General features: G+C 38.7%; 1 protein-coding gene and 1 pseudogene across 2 annotated transcripts in view; both read left to right on the top strand.

Moving 5' to 3' along the window:
• DMRT1 (doublesex and mab-3 related transcription factor 1) overlaps positions 1-18091 on the top strand; it is a 147789-nt gene that overhangs the window by 104413 nt on the left and 25285 nt on the right. The window lies entirely within an intron of this gene.
• On the top strand, positions 12895-13404 carry LOC138160856 (histone deacetylase complex subunit SAP18 pseudogene; annotated as a pseudogene).

Below are 18091 nucleotides of genomic sequence, written 5' to 3'. Positions count from 1 at the left end.
CAGCAGTGAGCGCGTCATCCTGTTCTTCCCCAGTGATTTGCTTATTGGATAAAGGTACATTTTTTTGTTCACATTTACCTGTTTATTAAAATTGCTGTCAATGTTCATTAAAATAAGCCCTCCCCTGAAAATAAGCCCTCTGGTGTTTTTCTGTCCAAAAAAGTTTAATAAGACAGTGTCTTATTATCGGGGAAACACAGTAGAGTTAAGTAGCTAAAAAGAACTCCATAGTATTACACACTCTAGTAAAATTTAACATGATGTGCATAAATATACGGTGTAATCTCACAACATGGAGATCTTTTCCCTGACCATAAAACATGAAGAAAAGTTGGAGGAAGACTTATTGCCCTGAATTTATTGATTTCCTTCTAAAAAGCTCTGAGTGTCCTTCAAGAATGCTTTATATTTGCACAACGTTTTGTACCTTTCAAATTATTTTCATTTATTTTTACAGTTCTTTTAGGTAAATAAGACAGGTATAATCATAAAGGCAGAAGACCTTGAGTAAAACAGCAGATAATTAGCTTTGAAAATGAAAGTGTCAAAAGAACTACAGTTAAAGATTTATTGACCTTTCCTGCTCTGAACATAACTGGCATTTAGTCAAGATGTGACATTGTTATTATTTTGTAAACATCTTTTAAAAAATAATCTTAAGATTCTAAAATATATTTCCATTTAGGATTATACATTTAAAATTGGAAGCAGGGCCTTAATGATCATTTGGTTTAACCTTATTTTAAAGATGAGGAAATATGACCATAGATAGTAATAAGTAATTTGCCCTGGGTTGCAGAGTTAGCAAATAGTAAAATCAAGATTTGGATTTAAGTCTTTTATGACTCTACATAAAGTTTTCTAGATTTCAAAGAGTCTACAGACTTAGGTGAAAAACAGTTACATGTTTAATATAGCTGGTTTCCTTTGTTGTCTTACACATTTCATTTTGTGCATTAAAAAAAGTTATCCTGAGAAGGGTCCATTAGCTTCACCTGCTTGCCAGAGTTGGTGACACAAAATGGTTAAAAATCCTTGTCCTAGATAATTCTTGCAAAAGAAAGAAAATATTCCTTTAAATATAAGTTTTATTCTTTTGTAAATTTTTTTTTTAAATCAGCTTTCTTTTTTTTTAACTGAGTTTTAAGTTTTAAAACTGTTAACAGCAGAATAATCTATAATAGGTCATTTGAGACCAGGGACTGGAGAGCAGCAGCATGTAAAAGTTTGGATTTCAGCTAAAAATTTGTGAGACAAGAAACTTGCTTATAATAAATAACAACTATTGCTGTTGTTATAGCGAAACAAAAGCATTATCAAATTATTATATAATTATTGTCAATTTTTAAAATTCTCTTTTATCATTTTTTTTACCATTAGGATCTTGAACATGTAGTGATTTCTAGTTTTTGTGACATAATTAACTTCAGTTCTTGAAAAACAGGACAAAAAAAGACAATTCCCCTTAGAGCTGATTTCACTGAACTGTGAACACTGCATTGTCTGCCATGAATGATATGGGCCTTGTGTTGCCTTGCTTCCTGTGAACGTCTGGACTTTGGTTACAGCAGCAGATCCTACCATTTTTTGATTTATTTAGTGAATAGTTAAGGTTTCTGAATAGCTAATGTCCCTGTGCCTTCTACGTTCTGTATGGACTTTTTGTATAACATAAACCTCTGAGTCAGAATTTCCCCCGACCCCTCAAGTCTCCCCCGCACACAGCAGTATGAATGCTAGATTTTCACTGCCCAGCCCTTCCTAGGTACGGCTTAGCCCAAGTACAACTTGAATAACCTTCAGGAAAGCTGTGCTGTCCTTCTGTCGGCCTGCTGTCTTTGAAAATTGCCTCCAGAGTTAGTGAGCAGGAACAGTTAAGATTTACAAACAATGATGAAGCTTGTCATGCATCTTTCACCATTCATCATCCCGGTGCCTTGCCTGGGCGGTGAAGTGTTCTTCATAAAAACCAGCTCAGTGTGAAATACACCTCGCCGCAGTGTTTACTGCTCTGAAACTCGTCAGCAGCCCTTTATAGTAAATCCACATTGCGATGTGACATTACAGTATATCACTGCAGAGCGCAGTGGGGTTTACACTAGGAATGAGTGCAGTTCACACCAGATGAGATGTCCAAATTGAGTTATGTAGGAATTTGGCTGTTATATGGGGATAGCTTTTGTTTTCTGAACACTGAAAGTTAGCTTTATATGTATTTATATATGCCTGTGTGTATATTTCTCTTCTTCTTATACATATACTTAGAATATACTCTAGAGACTTAGGTCATATTCTAAATGTGTTTTATTTGTAATGGATGGTGACTCAATTTTATGTACCTTTGTAAACCATGGAGGTTGGAGATTGGCCTAAAAGGGACCACCTGAAATGGGTTGGGAAGATTAGGGAAGTTGCCACTTCACGATAGAGTTCTGGTTTCATTTGGTTGTGCTTTTGTGGCCTTAACAATCCCCTTTGCTATGGAGACAAGGAGATACATTATTGGTGCAGTGGGAGAATTACATTCTGAAGATCCCTTTCCCTATGGAGACAAGGAGATACATCATTGGTGTAGTGGGGGACTTACATTCTCAATGTAACATTGTAAGATATTTCTTCGTAAAAGAGCCCTGTAGGACCACCACAGTCCTTGAATATGGCGCACATATATGTATGTCCATATGTATACACATACACACACACAAACACAGTCTTTGAGGTAGCTAGAGAGTTGTTTAGTAATTTTTCATTGAATATCAAAATCCTGTTATCTCTGTCATTCTGAAAGATGTTTCTTCAAAGGTGAAATTTGTGATGTTTTAGCGGAAATCTGCAAAATAAAGAGCATGCTGAATTTATTGCATGATCAGGTTTATTTACATGGGTACTGAAAACTCTGATGTTAAAATAGATATTGTGAAAAAAATAATATCCATGTTCTGAAGTGTGCTATCTCTTGTTTCACCTACACAACTTAAAAAATTCTCTCTTAAGCATGGTAAGGTTATTATATATCTATTAAAAATAGCCTGTCTTATTCCATTTACAGATCTAAATTCTATCTTGAAGTGTAGAATTTCTTCCCAGTGGTCTATATCATGTAATTTGTTGTATTGTTTCTTTCCTTTAAAAAAAGAGATCAACATAAATAATAATTAGATTGCATTCATACATGTTTTTTCTGGACCTTTTTTATTATGTGAATTGTTCCTTCTTAGAGTGAGTGGAAGTGGGGCCATGGGGATATGGCATGTGGATTGATGAGTAAATCCTAATTCATGGAACATGTATTTAAGAAAAACGCATTCACAGGTTCACTGTGATGACCTTTGGAGGAGAGTAATGTAGGGTCAACATAGAGTATCCTTTGTGTTTTAATCCTGACGAAAGAGGTAGAGAATGTGTGGCTGACCTGACAGTGCCCATATCTGTCCAGCTGCTTAAAACAACAAGTACATTGCATTACAGCATTTGTGTCCTCTGAACCTGAAATGTTAGGGTCTCAGAAGTGGGGCATGGGCGGGGGGAAGTGGTGTCCTGGAAAAGTGGGGAGGAAATTGACAGTTGACATGAGATTGGATCCTTCTTTTGAAAACATTTTCATCCATTTTAACAACTCAGTTGTAGAGTTTGACTTCTAATACATTAGTGATGTGATTATAGCCAGAGTTTATTATATTCGGAAGAGTTTTATATTTTGTTGTCTGTAAGATTAACTTTACAGTAAGAAAAATGGAATCTTATGATTTATTCTTAGGAAATAGGCATGTACTATACCACTTGTTTAACATACTGAATTTTATGCAAACAAGCAAAAAGGGTTCTGGCTTTTCCCTTTTATTTTCCTAAGAAGTTGTATAATTGAATATTAGTATAACGAATAATATTCCATTTGAAATTTTAAACCATACTTCTCAGGCATTGAGCTTACTGGTCTCCTTTTGACTCATAGGCTCACGGAGATGTAAAGTTGGAAGGGGTCTGGAGAGGCCATATAATCCAACCTCCTTAATTTTACAAATGAAGAAACTTGAGGTTTAGTGACTAGCCTGAGACCACCACAAGAGTAGTAAGCATCAGAGTCAGGATTTGAACCAAGTTTCTCCAGAGCCAGTGTTCTTAGCGGTTCAAATAATCTTTCGTCACAGTCAGATCACCTAATTGCTGAGTCAGAGGGACCTTAAGGGTCAAGCGCTCCGATTTCTACCTAATGCATGAATTTTGGCTACAGCTTCCTTGCGGAGTGGCCATTTAGGCCCTGATTGGTGATCTCCACTTAAAGAGGAACCTGCTAACTCCCAGAGTATTCACAGTGGGTGCGTTAATCTTTACGGCTTTCCCTTCTGTGTTGAACCAGATTTTGCTTCTTTGAACCACTGAACAACAAAAAAAAAATATGGCAAATGGGTAGCTAGGTGGTGCAGTGGACAGAGCTCTAGGCATGGAGTTGGGAAGACCCCTCTTGGTGAGTTCAAATCTGACCTCAGACTCTTACTAGCTGAGTGACCCTGGTCAAGTCACTTAACTCTGCCTCAGTTTCCTCATCTGTAAAATGAGCTGGAGAAGGAAATGGCAAAGCACTTCTCTGTCAAGAAAACCCCACATGTGGGGTTAAGAAGAGTCTGAGAGGACTGAACATACTTGATACATATATGATACATACAGGGCCTGACACATATTAGGCACGTAATAAACGCTTATTCCCTTTCCCATTGATCCTAGTTCTGGTCTCTGGGACTAAGCAGGTCACACAGTAGACACTTAATAAATGCTTACTGATTGCTCATTTCCTATTGGGAGCTGAGTCAGTTAGAAAGCAGTTCAGTATTATATGTCAATTATATACCTAGCACTGTTAGGAAAGACAAGTGTTGCTGCATAGCCAGCAGTGTACGGGACTTGGGGATGGGAGACTGCAGTGTTTTCTGAATGCCCTCCTTCATTCCTCTCCCTGATGAGTCAGAAGGCGTTAGCTCGGCTGCTAAGAACTCCTCGGCACAGGGAGACAGCAAGCTGATTGTGTGTGGAGAGCTGCCTGTCTCCTGTTCAAAGGGCTTCAGTGTTCTACAAATGGACCCAGGATGCTTTTCTTTCTGCAGGTGATGCAAACTTGTTTTATAACCAAACATCATGGATGCTCATTCATTGAGTGCCAAATGTGTGCTTGTGGTGCCTTTCCCATTGAAGTCCTGGACTTACAAAGGCAAGCCATCCTTTTCCAAGTCAGCATACTCAAGTATTAATAATTTGCCATGGTTAGGTATCGTGGTTATTTTTGTCTTGATTTTCCATAACAAAACTAGAGTTTATTGGAAAAGACATTACACTGTGGTAGGAGCAGGATTGCCTGGGATGGGGAGCAGGGATCAGGGAAAGGAGGAAAGGAAAAAGAAGAGGAAGACAGACGGATGGACAAACTTGGATTCTCAGCAACTAGATGTATACACTTGAAAGCAGTTTGACCTCTCTAGGTTCTAGCTTCCTCTTCTGTAACAGGAGAAATTTGAACTAGGTTAACTCAAATTCACTTCAAGTTCTAAGCTTCAGTGATTATCAGTGACATACTGTAATATGCTAGTGAGAGAAAAATCGTACGCAAACATCAATGGGGAACAGGAACATAAATGCAAGTAATAAAATTTGCTTTTGATTTTTTTCTGTGTATCTGTAAGCTTCTTAATGATCTAAATAATTATGCAGTTGTTGACAGCCCACCTCTTGGTGAGCAGAATGGGCCCCACGTGTGCCAGTGAATTAAGGAGAGTTATTTAGAGCCCAGAAAAGGAAGACCCATCCTGGAGAAAAAGGATGTGTGGTAGAAAACTATGATCTTGGGAGTAAACCAGGGAGGCCTTGGGTTCCATTAAACCCGATAGGGAAAGAAAGTGGGAACGTAGTCCAAAGTGTCCATCTAAAACCAGGAAAGCTAATGTAAAGTCAGGAGGACCATGTCCTAGGGGATAACAACAGATGAATGAAGGAATGAATGAAAAAGCATTTATAAAATGTTATATGCAGAGCACTTTGCTAAGTGCTGGAGAAGGAAGATGGTCTCTTTTCTTCATAGCTCATATTAAGGGAGGCAATAAAGAGGTACCAATGAAAATTGCCTTTTAAACCATGTAAATCCTGTGAGTTTTATTTTAACAGGACCTGTGATTTCACCCTTCTAGAGAGCTCCCAGTGAGGAGCTTCCTCTCTTGGTACCTTCTCTTAGGTGCCTAGGGCTTATGTGGTCAAGCGATTTGCCCCTGACCCCAACCTTCTTGACTTAGTTCTCTTTCCATAATGTTACAACTGATTCTTATTAATTAATCTTTATGATTTTTCTGGGGGGGCAGTTGGGGTTAAGTGATTTGCCAGAACACAGCTAGTATCCATTATGCCACCTAGATGCCCTTTTAATCCTTGAGATTCTGAAACGAGAGAACTGAGAACTTAAAATTGTTTTCTTCATGCAAAATCTGCTACCTCTTATCAAAGAACGTTATTTTTTCATATTTGTACTCTCTTTGTTTAGTAGCTGGGAAATAAGAAGGGAGCATGTTACTCTGTTTGCTGTACTGAAATTTGCAAGGTTCTGAAACATTTTGAAATTGTTTCCATGTTCTGCATTTCCAAATCTAATTCTTTTGTGCCTTATAATTAGTTATTTTTCCTACCCACTGTTCTCAGCCTTGTGAATCTACTTTCCTGCTGGGGCATGTCTTAATGGCAGAAATAATGTCCGACAGTTCTACTGGGTCCAGAGTAGGAAAGCACAGATTACTCCTAAATCAGGCTAAAAAGGGGGCATGTCAGCTGGATCACATAGAATGAGGAGCCCTGAGGGGGATCATAGACCACTATTTTCCTAGCTTCTCTTCTACAGTGCTTAGCATTTCAGCACCAAGCAGGAATAGACACAGAGAGAGGTAGACATCCAGGGAGGGACAGCGGGTCATTGTAGCGGCTCTTGGCCACCTTAACTTAAATTGTACTTGCTTCCGTCTTGCTGTCTTTCCACGGTGTCCTGAATTGTTTCAACAAAACTGTAAAGGGCCCGTCTTGCATACACTAGCAATGACTGTCTTAACCTGTTCCATCTAACTGTGCTGTATCAATTGCCCTCTTCCAGATCAATAGCCTCACGTCTTCCTTCTTGCTTTTGTGGCTCAGTTTGTTTTCTTCTCTAACCAATCAATCGATCAACATTTATTAAGCACCTGCTATATGCCAGGCATTGTGCTAAGCACCAGGGATACAAATAGAGGGAAAAGATTGTACCTGCCCTCAAGGAGCTTACAAAATTGTTAAGACAGTATGCATATAGGATAAGTAGAAAAAGACTTATCGAAGGAAGACATTAGAATTAATAATGGGGGTCTAGGGAGGCTTCTTGCAGAAGGTGCATTTTAGTTGGAACTTAGCGGAAGCCAGAGAGGACAAGGGAGTGTTCCGTGCATGGAGGATAGCCAGAGAAAATGCCCGGAGATGAGACAGAGTGTCTTGTTGGTGGAAAATGAATGGAAAAGTATGTGTTGAGGAGTAAGGGGACTGGAAGGGGGCTAGGTTATGAAGGGCTTTGGATGCAAAACAGAGCATTTTGTTTTTGCTCCTGGAGGCAATAGGAAAGCTCTGGAGTTTATTGAGTAGGGGGAGATAGGAATTGTCTGAGTCATAATATGGTAGTAGATATGGGACTTTTTACTGACAGTTAAAAAGAATGATGAACTCAGCTATCAGGTATTTACTGTTATTCTTTGTCTTCCTTTCTATATTTATTCATTTTCTTTTCTCTGACAGAGTTTTGAGTCTTTTCTCTGAGAACTATAGATTCTTGGAAGAAGTATAATTGTGAGGTTGAACAGAAATGTAATACTTTTTTATTTGTTATTGACTTTGCTTTTGAATGATTCAACTTGACTATGACTGTAAGCATTTAATTCAGTTCAGTGGAGGTGAACTTGATGGTGCAGACATTATTCCCATTTTTTAGATAAGTTGACTGAAACTCTTTGTTGCAAACTATCAAGTGTCACCATGCGAGAGTTAGTTACAAACCAGATCCCTTGGCCTTTCTTTCCATTGCCCTTTGCCGTGACACATTTATTTGTTGTTGTGATACAGTTGTTTCAGTCCTGTCTGACTTTTTCTGATCCCATTAAGAGTTTTCTTGGCAAAGATACTAGTGTGTTTTGCTATTTCCTTCTATTTCTCATTTTACAGATAAGAAAACTGAGGCAAACAGGGTTAAGTGACTTGCCCAGGGTCACACAGCTAGTGTCTTAGACCAGATTTGAAATCAGGTCTTTCCGACTCTCTATCCAATGCACCACCTACCTGCCCACTTGTGACACACTCCCTCCACCCAAAAATCATGTTAAATTTTAGAAACAAATCAGATTCTGTTTTCTTATCTTTTGCCAGGAGTTATTTCAAGAATTTTTTTTTTAAAAAGTGTTCTTCCTAATCTTCTATATTTTCTTGACCCATTCTCTTTTTCTCCTAGAAGAGTGTGGGATGGGGTGGAGCGGAAATAAATCAAAGATTCTTCCTAAAATTAGAATTTGAAGCAGAAGAGTGAGAATTGAAGTTTATATGATGGAAATGATGAATGTTTACCACCTAAAGCTTTGGGTTTAAATGTGCATTTCTGAATACATTCAGACCCCAGACTTTTGTAACTCCTGGATCCTCAAACAGAAGAATGACTTTGAAATGTAAGAATCATTGGATCATAGATTTTGAGGTAGAAGGGATCTGAGAGGTCATAGAGTCCGAACCTCCTCATTTTACAGGTGAGGATACAGAGAGCCATAGAGTCACCCCGCTGGATTTGAACTCATGTCTTCCTGGTTTCCAAGTCTGAAGCTCTGTTCATTTTGCCATGTTCAGAAAAGCAGAATAGAAGAGCCCAAACCTTTCCATAACCGATCAGCTAACGGGAGGTTACTTGATTATAATGATTGGCTGGTCACATCCTGGAGCTGTCAATCACCCCTTAATGTTTACAGAAACGAAATGTCAATGTGCAGTTGTTTAATTTGACATGACTCTCAGGCTGAGAAAGTGTAATCGCTGGAGGGGACAGTTAAGTAGCTGCACTCCGTGTCAGCTTGTCTCGCTCTGACTCCTGCACTAACGCTGTTCTGATGAGCGATAGATTTGGTTAAATACCAGTATAATTGCTAGCCTTAGCACCCAACAGTCTTGTAATGCCTTGTACTACATTTGTATTAGCACTGGCCCCAGGCTGTTTGAGGTTTATGCTGCAAAGAGAGCACATGTGTTCATTTTCAGAAATGTTTTGATTTTTTTTTTTTTGAGCTGCAATTGTTGCAAGGCTAAATGGACTGTAATGAATCACATTCCCTCCAGACCTGTTGAGGTGAATGAGAACTGCAAATATTAAAGCTGCCCTTTGTGTATAGATGATTTTTTTTAAGCTTGCAATAACGTGGGCTTCTAGGGCAAATCATTTATTCCCTTTTCAGTCCTGTTGGCTGCAGATCTTGAAGGTCTGCAATTTATTAATATATTTTGTTTTTATATCCTTTACTTCTAAATATATCCTCCTTCCTTCTTTTCCAGAGACCTTACCTCTTGCAACAAAGCAAATAGGGGGGGAAGCATTTCAGGGCAATTAACCAACCCATCAGCTGATTCTGATTTTTTTTATAAACACAGTTTTTTATATAAACACAGTTTATGCTGTGTTCCATACTCATAGTTCTTGATGAAGGTGCATTTTTCTCCTCTCTCCTTTAGGGCCAAATTAGATCATTATGATTTCTCAGTTTGATTTTTCCCTTCCATTTACTGTTCTAGTCATTGCCCATGTTCTTTTTTCTAGTTCTTCTTACATTATGTTGCATCCATTTGTAGGTCTTTCTGTGCTTTTCTACATTCTTTAAATTAATTGTTTCTTATGTCACAGTAATATCCACAGTAATAGTACATTCATGCACCACAATTTGTTCATTCTCCAATCTATGGGCCCCTGGGAAGTCTGCCTGTCTTGCTGTCATTCAATTGACCAAGAAATTTTGTGCATTATAGCATTTTAGGGGAAAAAAAGAATCAAAGGAAATAATCAAGTTGAATTATTTTCACAACCAGAATTACATTTAGGGCACATATACCAAATATGTCCATATATCTTATTAGTAATCAAGATTGGACTTACATCCTTCATAGCCCATGTGCTATAAAGAACATTCTAACACAGAAAAAAACTCAAAAGCAAAAGAAACTAAGCTTAGAAATATTTTCTTTTTCATTGTTTGCTTTTATTTCAGTGGGTAAAGATGTGATAATTGACTTGTATTTACTCTAGTATTTAAGGAAAAAAATGTTGAAATGACTGCATTCTTCCTTCTGTAAAAATGACTTTGAGGAATGTGCTGATTTCTTGGTGTTTGGAGGTACTGTTTAATCACATTCATCTCAGCAGTAAAAAGATTGTCTGTTATCTGTCTAGTTCCAAAGCACGGTATTTTCTTAGTCTTTGATAGATCCTCAACCTCTTCTACTTATGGTTTTCTGCAACATTCATTTCTAGGTTTTGAAAAATTACCAGTGCTTTTTGTTTTGACGCCACAGAAACTTTCCCTCAAATATCCAAACAAAGCTCCCTGCAAAGTATAATAAACCCAGAAAAAGTCCTGTCTGTTGCTAACATTTGAGGGATGGGTAGTTTGTCTTTATCTTTAAACAGCATGGTAGTAATACAGACATAAAAATCAGCATTTTGTTGCCTCACAATATTGACTTTGTTTATATTGTTGTGTTAATTGTTGCATGCTCTTTGAGGGGATGGACTTTAAAGGATTCGGAGAGCACTGACGTTAGCAGAAGTTGAGGAGACCTGTGTCTGCCACAAATTACCTGTGTGACCTTGATCAAGTCACAGAAATTCTCTGAGCCTAATCTGTAAATTTCCTTTATCTGTAAAATGAAAGGGGTTGGACTAGATTGACCTCTGCCATCCCTTCCATTTCTAATAATCTATGAGTGCTGAGAGGTAATTTAACATTTGTGTTCCTGTGCTCTATAGTGAAATGCAATTATCGATCTCTGACATGTATTGGAAAAACATATATCTGAGCCAGAAGCTTTCCTTCCATCCTTAATTGTGCCCATTGCCTCTAGATGTAAAGCATTCAGAGAAGTACCATGTATAGAGGCAGGGGAGTACCTGGGGTGAACAGCAGAGAAGTTGCTCTAGTGTTCATAGGCCTGAATGTGGAGGACCTATTCATAGTTCCATAAGAAGATCTCCATCACCAGCGTTTTCTCTCCCATTGAAATATAAAATAGTGATAATGTCATAGGCATGCAGGTATGTACTGGTGTCTTGATTTCTTGGTTTTATACTGTGTGAACACTGACTGCATTATTGTCAACTCATATGTTTTCTCCAGAGGAGAAGGGGCCACAGTGTATTTATACTAGTGTATTGAGAGAGGTGGGGGAAAGGCATCGATAATCCAAGGATCATTTTTATTTGCCTTGGTAATGTGTTTTCTTTTAACTTCGGTTTCTTTTTTTTTATATCCTAGAACTAGCCTCTCCCTGACCTTCCTTCGTGCTTTAGCTCCTTTTCTTTGGGCCAGCCTGGAATGCCCTGCCTCTTACCTCTGTGTCTAGCCCAAGATGCAGCTTGATTGCCACCCCCAGCCCCTCCATTGAGGTTCTCTAGGTTGCCCCAGCCTGAAGGGATCTTTCCCTCCTTTGAATCCACAGCAATTACCCTTTGTATAATTCTTATGGCCATTAATCATGGACTACCTTCTGAGGTCTCTTTTGTCATTGCCTTAAACCACTATTTAAATCTTTTTCTAGTTACACAATGTTTTTTTTTTTTTGGCAGAGGAGGGGGGAGTGTTTACGTCTTGTCTCTTTTCAATTAGATTATTAGCTCCTTGAGAGTAAGAATTATGCCTTAAATGAAGGGTTCTTAGTTTTTTTGTGTGTAGTTCCTGGTCCCCTGTGGCAATCTGGTGACATCTACAGATCCCTTCTCCAAATAATGTTTTCAGGTGCATAAGATAAAGAGGATTATAAAAAATCAATTATCATGAAATACACTTATCAAAGTATATATTTCTTTAAAAAGCAAGTTCATGGAACTTGTGCCTTATTAAACTTCTTTGTCTCCCCCACAATAGCTAACACAGGGCTGTTAGCTTAGTAGAGACTCAGCAAATACAAGCACATGTCTAATCATTTCACCCCCTTCAGCAAACTTCAGGAGCGCCTTATTGCTTCCAGGATCAACTCTCAACTCCCCTGTATCTATTTAAATCTTTTCACAGTTTGGCTCCTGCCAGTCTTTCCAGTCTTCTAAAACTTCACTCCCCTCTTGGTAGTGTAAATTCCATTAATACAGGCTGCTTCTAATTCTTGTGTGGTAAAGGGCCCAGAGGTCTTCCAGGTGTCCTTTCATATTGCCTTACTGACTGCTCCAGACACAGGCCATACTGTTTCCCATCTCCCAGCTTTTGCCCTGGCTTTCCCTGGTGCCTGGAGTATACTCCATCTTCATCTTCTCTTGGAATACTCCCAGTTTCCTCAAAACTCAGCTCCAAGTGCTGCCTCCTGTCTGAAGTCTTCCCTGGTGTCTTCTCTGTCTACTCTTCTGCTGTGAGCTCTCCCCATTCCCAAATGCGCATATATATGTCACAGGCATGGTTTTTTATGTGTACATGGTATTTCCTTCATTGGAGTTTAATTTCCTTGAGGGCTGGGCTTGTTTGCATTTGTTTGTGTCCACAGGGCCTGGAACACTTGGAAAATCGTTTGTTGATTGGTTGATGTATTTTAATGCAAACTTGTCTGCCATATTTGAAATCCATTTGGGACAAAGTAGAGGAGTGGGCACGTGGTCATTGGTTTCCTTATGCTGACCCAATGCGTAAGTCCTTGGAGACCACTTTATGCAAGAAATTAGGGCTTCATTCATGCTCGCTCGCAGCTGGGGTCGGAGGTCACAGTGAGTGTCTAGGAGGCTGAAGGAGGAAGACGGCAGTAGAGTCCCGTGTCACTCAGGAGGAAATTAAGAAGGAACGGGAGAAGCCCATTGACCAAAGCCCATTGACCGGTAGAAGCCTTGCCTGCTGCTGCTGCAGGCGTATACCACGTGGAAGAGTTACCTGAGGAAACGTGCCTTCGGGCCAGCTGCAGATCTACCCAGAAGCTCGAAAGAAGGGTACACGCTTCAATTTTGCTATTGTTTTTATGGATCTTAAAAGACCTGGTTATAAAGTGAAAGAGATTGGCAGGACTATGTCTGGCAGAAAGGGGACTGATGACTCCATGACCCTACAGTCTCACAAGTTCCAAAGAGGAGATTATCTGGATATAGTAATTACTCCTCCAAATCAGGCACCACTTCCCTCAGGGCCCATGAGACCATATTAAACTTTGCTTACTGTTTAAAAAAAAAAAAAAGAAATTAAGTTTATCTGTGATGGAGAGAATGAATGTACTTAATTAATCTGTGCTATGTGTTTTACTAATATTCTATTATTTGATACTCACAACAATGACCCTGGAAGTTAGGTACTGTTATTATTCTCATTTTACAGATGAGGAAACTGAGGCAAATGGAGTGAAGTAACTTGCCCGAGACACAGCTAGTAAGTACTTGAGACTGAATTTGAACTCAGAAATACTTAATTCGGGGTTGGTGGATATAAAGCCATTCTCCTTTAGATATTTCCCCTGACGATAAGGCATGCACGGTGCATTGCAACCCTTCAAGTACTGCATTAAAGCAGAATGTTATGTTCAAGGGTGTTAGTTACCAAGTATCCCAAGTTGTTGCACTCACCATTTGTTATAGGCCAAACCTGCCTCTCACTTTACCCTTGTTTCTGTTTTCTTTTAGCTTCTGATACCAGTATTCCCTCATCATCACCTAAAGCAACAATTTATTCTGTTGGGTAGTAGGTAGACTCCTCTTACTGTAAATCTATTTCCTTTACATCATGTACTTATATGTAAGTACTTTGGGAATAAGGAGATTCGTTCTTGGAGTTTGTATCTCCAGCAGTAGTGTGATGTGAAACACAGGAGACATTTAATAAATGCTTGTTGATGAATTACAGATTTTCCTTCTGGATTTCAGTTTTAACATTTTTGGAAATGTGTGAGTTTTCATTAAACTCCTGGTGTTTGCTAAATCTACCTTGTTAGTGACTAAGAAATAATTCCCATCTTATATTCCCCTGTAGAATTAACTCTTCAGACCGCCTTTCTTCCCTGACATTTTCACAAAAATCAGTAGAAAATTTATTTTTTATTATTAAAATTTATTGTTTATTGAAAATAAAACTTATTAGGGAGAAGCTGTTTCAAATTAGAAGATAGAGTACAGGCTCTGAAGTCATGGCCAACTATTTGTGACCCCATTGGGGGTTTTCTTGTCAACCATCCTGGAGTGGTTTGCCATTTCTTTCCCAAGCTCATTTTACAGATGAGGAAACTGAGGCAAATGGAGTGAAGTAACTTGCCCAGAGACACAGCTAGTAAGTGTCTGAGGCCAGATTTGAATTCGGGAGGATGAATCTTACTGACTTAAAGCCTGGCACTTTATCCACTTTGACACCTAGCTGCCCCTAGGAGTCAGGAAGACCTGACTTCAAATCAGGTTTCAGACACTCACTTGCTGTGTAACCCCGGACAGATCACTTAACCTCTATTTGCCTTAATCCACAGGAGAAGAAAATAGCAAACTACTCCCATATTTTTGACAGAAAAACCTCCATAGCAGGGTGGGGAGCCCATGGCCTTGAAGCTACATATAGCCTCCTAGGTCCTTGGTTGTGGCCTTTTGATTGAGTCCAAGTCTTACAGAATAAATTCTTTTATGAAAGGAATTTGTTCTGTGAAGTTTAGATTCAGTCAGACTCTGGGGCTTAGAGGGTCACAAAGAGCCAGACATAACTAAATAGCTGAAAAGCAACAATTTCAAGTTTTATCAATGTGACTTATAAACTTAACACAAAGTATATAATGGACACAGAGTTTGAAAGCCCTTTAATATTTTTTCAGCTTTACATAGAAGTTTGAATTTCGGTCATTTCATATTTCCATCAAGATGAAACTTGCTGTACAGCTTGTCTTTCCTTGTTTTAAACTTTATTCCAGAAATTCAAAAGAGAGCAGCCAAAAATAACTTTTGAGACTTGTGGTTTGGGAGACATGTGTCTGAACCTAGAGTTAAAACAACTTAATTAAAAAAAAAACCCCCAACAAATTATTGCAAGCAGTTAATCCATGTTACAGATAGAACACTTATTTTGACAAAAGCAAAGAAGATTAAATAATTCTTTGAAAAGCAGTAATGGTGAATTCATAGAATTTACCTTTATGGGCAGGATCAAAAGACAATTTCCTCACTTTTGTACTTAGGTTTCCATCTTAGTCTTTGTGATGCATATTCTGTGGTATAAAATAGCCAGAGTGTTGGATTTAGGATCAGGAAAACCTGGGGGTCACCTCCAGCATTGGACAATTAATGGCTTTTGTGATTCTGGATCACCCTCTCTCAGTTTACTTATCTGTAAAATGGAGCATTTATCTCATGGAGTGGTTTTGAGTATTTTGAGTATCAAATGAGGTGACGTACTTAAAGGGATTTTCAAACATTGCCTATATGAAAAGGTAGCTATTATTTTTATAATTGCTTGCCCGCTTTTAGGGATTACAATGAAAAGAGTTGGTGTTGGTATGTTAAAGCTTATAAATATTATTTCATTTGATTCTTATAAGTACTTTAGGTAAATAATCCCCATTTTATAGATGTGGATACTGATGTTCAGAGAGTTTTAAGTCACTCGTCCATGGTCAGAAAACTTTAAAGTGTTAGAAAAGAAAACCTTAATTCAAGTCAGTTTCTTTTTTTTATTATACAATGTAGCTTCAAGTGACATCTGATATAATGATATAATGCAACGTAATATAACATGATGTGATATAATATGTAATGTAATATATCGCATAGCATAATATCACATAACATAATATTTAAAAATATATTTCCGGTGTATGTTATCAAGATCATTTAAATGTGGACCTCTGCTTTCATAAGTGAAAGGCAGGGAGGTTCTAGGGTGAAGAACCCCAGATGGGAGACCTGGCTACCAGTTCTAGTTTGGCTGGTCAAACCACTTAATGTCTCTGTGCCCCACTTTTTCCTCCCCACCTTTAAAACGAGGGGGCTGGCTTAGGGGATCTTTGTGGACACTCCCACTTCTGTGATACTTATTTGAATTCTTCATGATTTTAGGGATGTGCTTTCTTCTCTCTGGGGCTGCTGTATAATATCAGCCTTGAGGTGGTTTTGTGAGTTGCTTTCATGGCAGGGAGGGGAGTTGAGTGGCCATTTTTCTGGCAATGAGCTTCTGAATACAGCTAGGTAATTGCTAGGACAATAAATATGCCGTCTGTCACTGGGCCTCATACTTGAAACCTTTTCTGTCTTTGTAGGTTGCTTGTATACAGTTGGCCTACTCAGAACCCAGGCTCACTTCTGTGCCAGAGTGAAACATCAGAGCAAAACTTTACAGGAGACTTAAAATTCTTAATTATAAGAAGAGACTTTGGTTTTTAAATATGGTCTTATTTTCTCGTCCCTTGATCCTGGGCACTCTCTTCAGATTCAGTAATTATAGGATTATAACTTTAGAGCTAGAAGGAACTTTAGAGACCCCCTACTCCAACCTTCTCATTTTATAGATGAGAAATTAAATCCCAGAGAGATTAAGTAATTTGTTTAGGGTCATACAATTGATGAAAGCAGGATTTGAACCCAGGTTTTCCTGATTCCCTACTCTAGCATTCTACGCATTAAGCCAAAGGGTCTGTTGTTACTTCCTTCAGTTGTATAGACTCTTTGTGGGGGACTATTGCACCACTGTTACAACAAATTCTCCCCATTACCCATTTGGTAGGTAGTGATGGCAGCAGGAAAGCACTCCTGCCCTTTGTGGCCAGTTTCCACCATGTCAGGATGCTACACCGTTTCCAAAGGACAGGATAAACCAAAGAAGAATAGAAATAGAACAGATTATATCAGATCTGGAGAGGGACACCCATCCCCTCGTGTAGTCTGTGTCTGTCTTAATAGTTATGGTTTTAAAACCTGCAGATAAGATTTGCATCTGAGCAGAGGCACTATTGACAGTCCTAGGGGTTTCTTTTGGGGGGGTCTGCTCTTGTAACTACATTGTGGGATGCTTTCGTTCCCAAAACTCTTATGTTGCCTTAAAACACCTTATGTTGCAGTGAGAAGAAGAGAAAATCAGTGAATATTTTGATAACACATGGTTGTCTGAACAGAGTACTCCTGATAATTTTGACTTGACTAGAATTGTAGATTTTGTGAAGCCAGAACCAAGTCCTGTGCACAGAAAGCAGGAAGGGATAAGCCATCTCCATTTCACAAGATCAGAATCAGGGACTTGCTAGGGCTCTGAGTCCATTATCAATATAGTTCCAAGACTTTGTTCCTCCACTACTGATTTACTTTGCAAACTATCAACTGGTGTTAATGCCAACTCAGTTTTCAATATTTAATTCAGACATGGAATAGAGCATAGAAACCCACTTACTCCTTCTATCTTGGGATAAATGTTGATCCTGTAAAAATGCTAATGAATTAAACAGCTTCCTTTATCTACAATATAAGAACAGTGATTGTTCTGGGGGCACTGCAAGAAACAATTTTAAAGCTGTGATTATTTGGATGGAAGCATTAAAGATATCTTCATTTACAGATGAGGATGAGTTCCAGAGAAGTTAAGTGACTTAAACTAAAGTCAGGCAGCTAATGTGTGAAGGATTTTCTTTTAGTTCTCAGAGAAAAGTAGTATATGAATTCAAAGCATCATTATTTTACTATTAATTTCCTGTTACCTGCATTTTAGGTTTGAGCATGAAATGTAGTCTGTGTTGATTTCGTTGATTGATAGATTTCCTCTGATGGTGGACAAAGGTCCAGTGACCATACCATTTCTATAAGATGTATCAGTAGCCCTTGATATGGCTGACCATGAGGCAGTGCCGACTGGCCTGCTGGAGCTCACTGGGGTGAATGGGTTCA

The sequence above is a fragment of the Petaurus breviceps genome, unplaced genomic scaffold, assembly GCF_028583685.1.
Source record: "Petaurus breviceps papuanus isolate PSGF00001 unplaced genomic scaffold, PetGlider_PUasm1.0 118, whole genome shotgun sequence".
NCBI lineage: Eukaryota > Metazoa > Chordata > Mammalia > Diprotodontia > Petauridae > Petaurus > Petaurus breviceps.
Note: the sequence above shows the minus strand (reverse complement) of the source record. Positions and strands in the feature narration are given on the sequence as shown.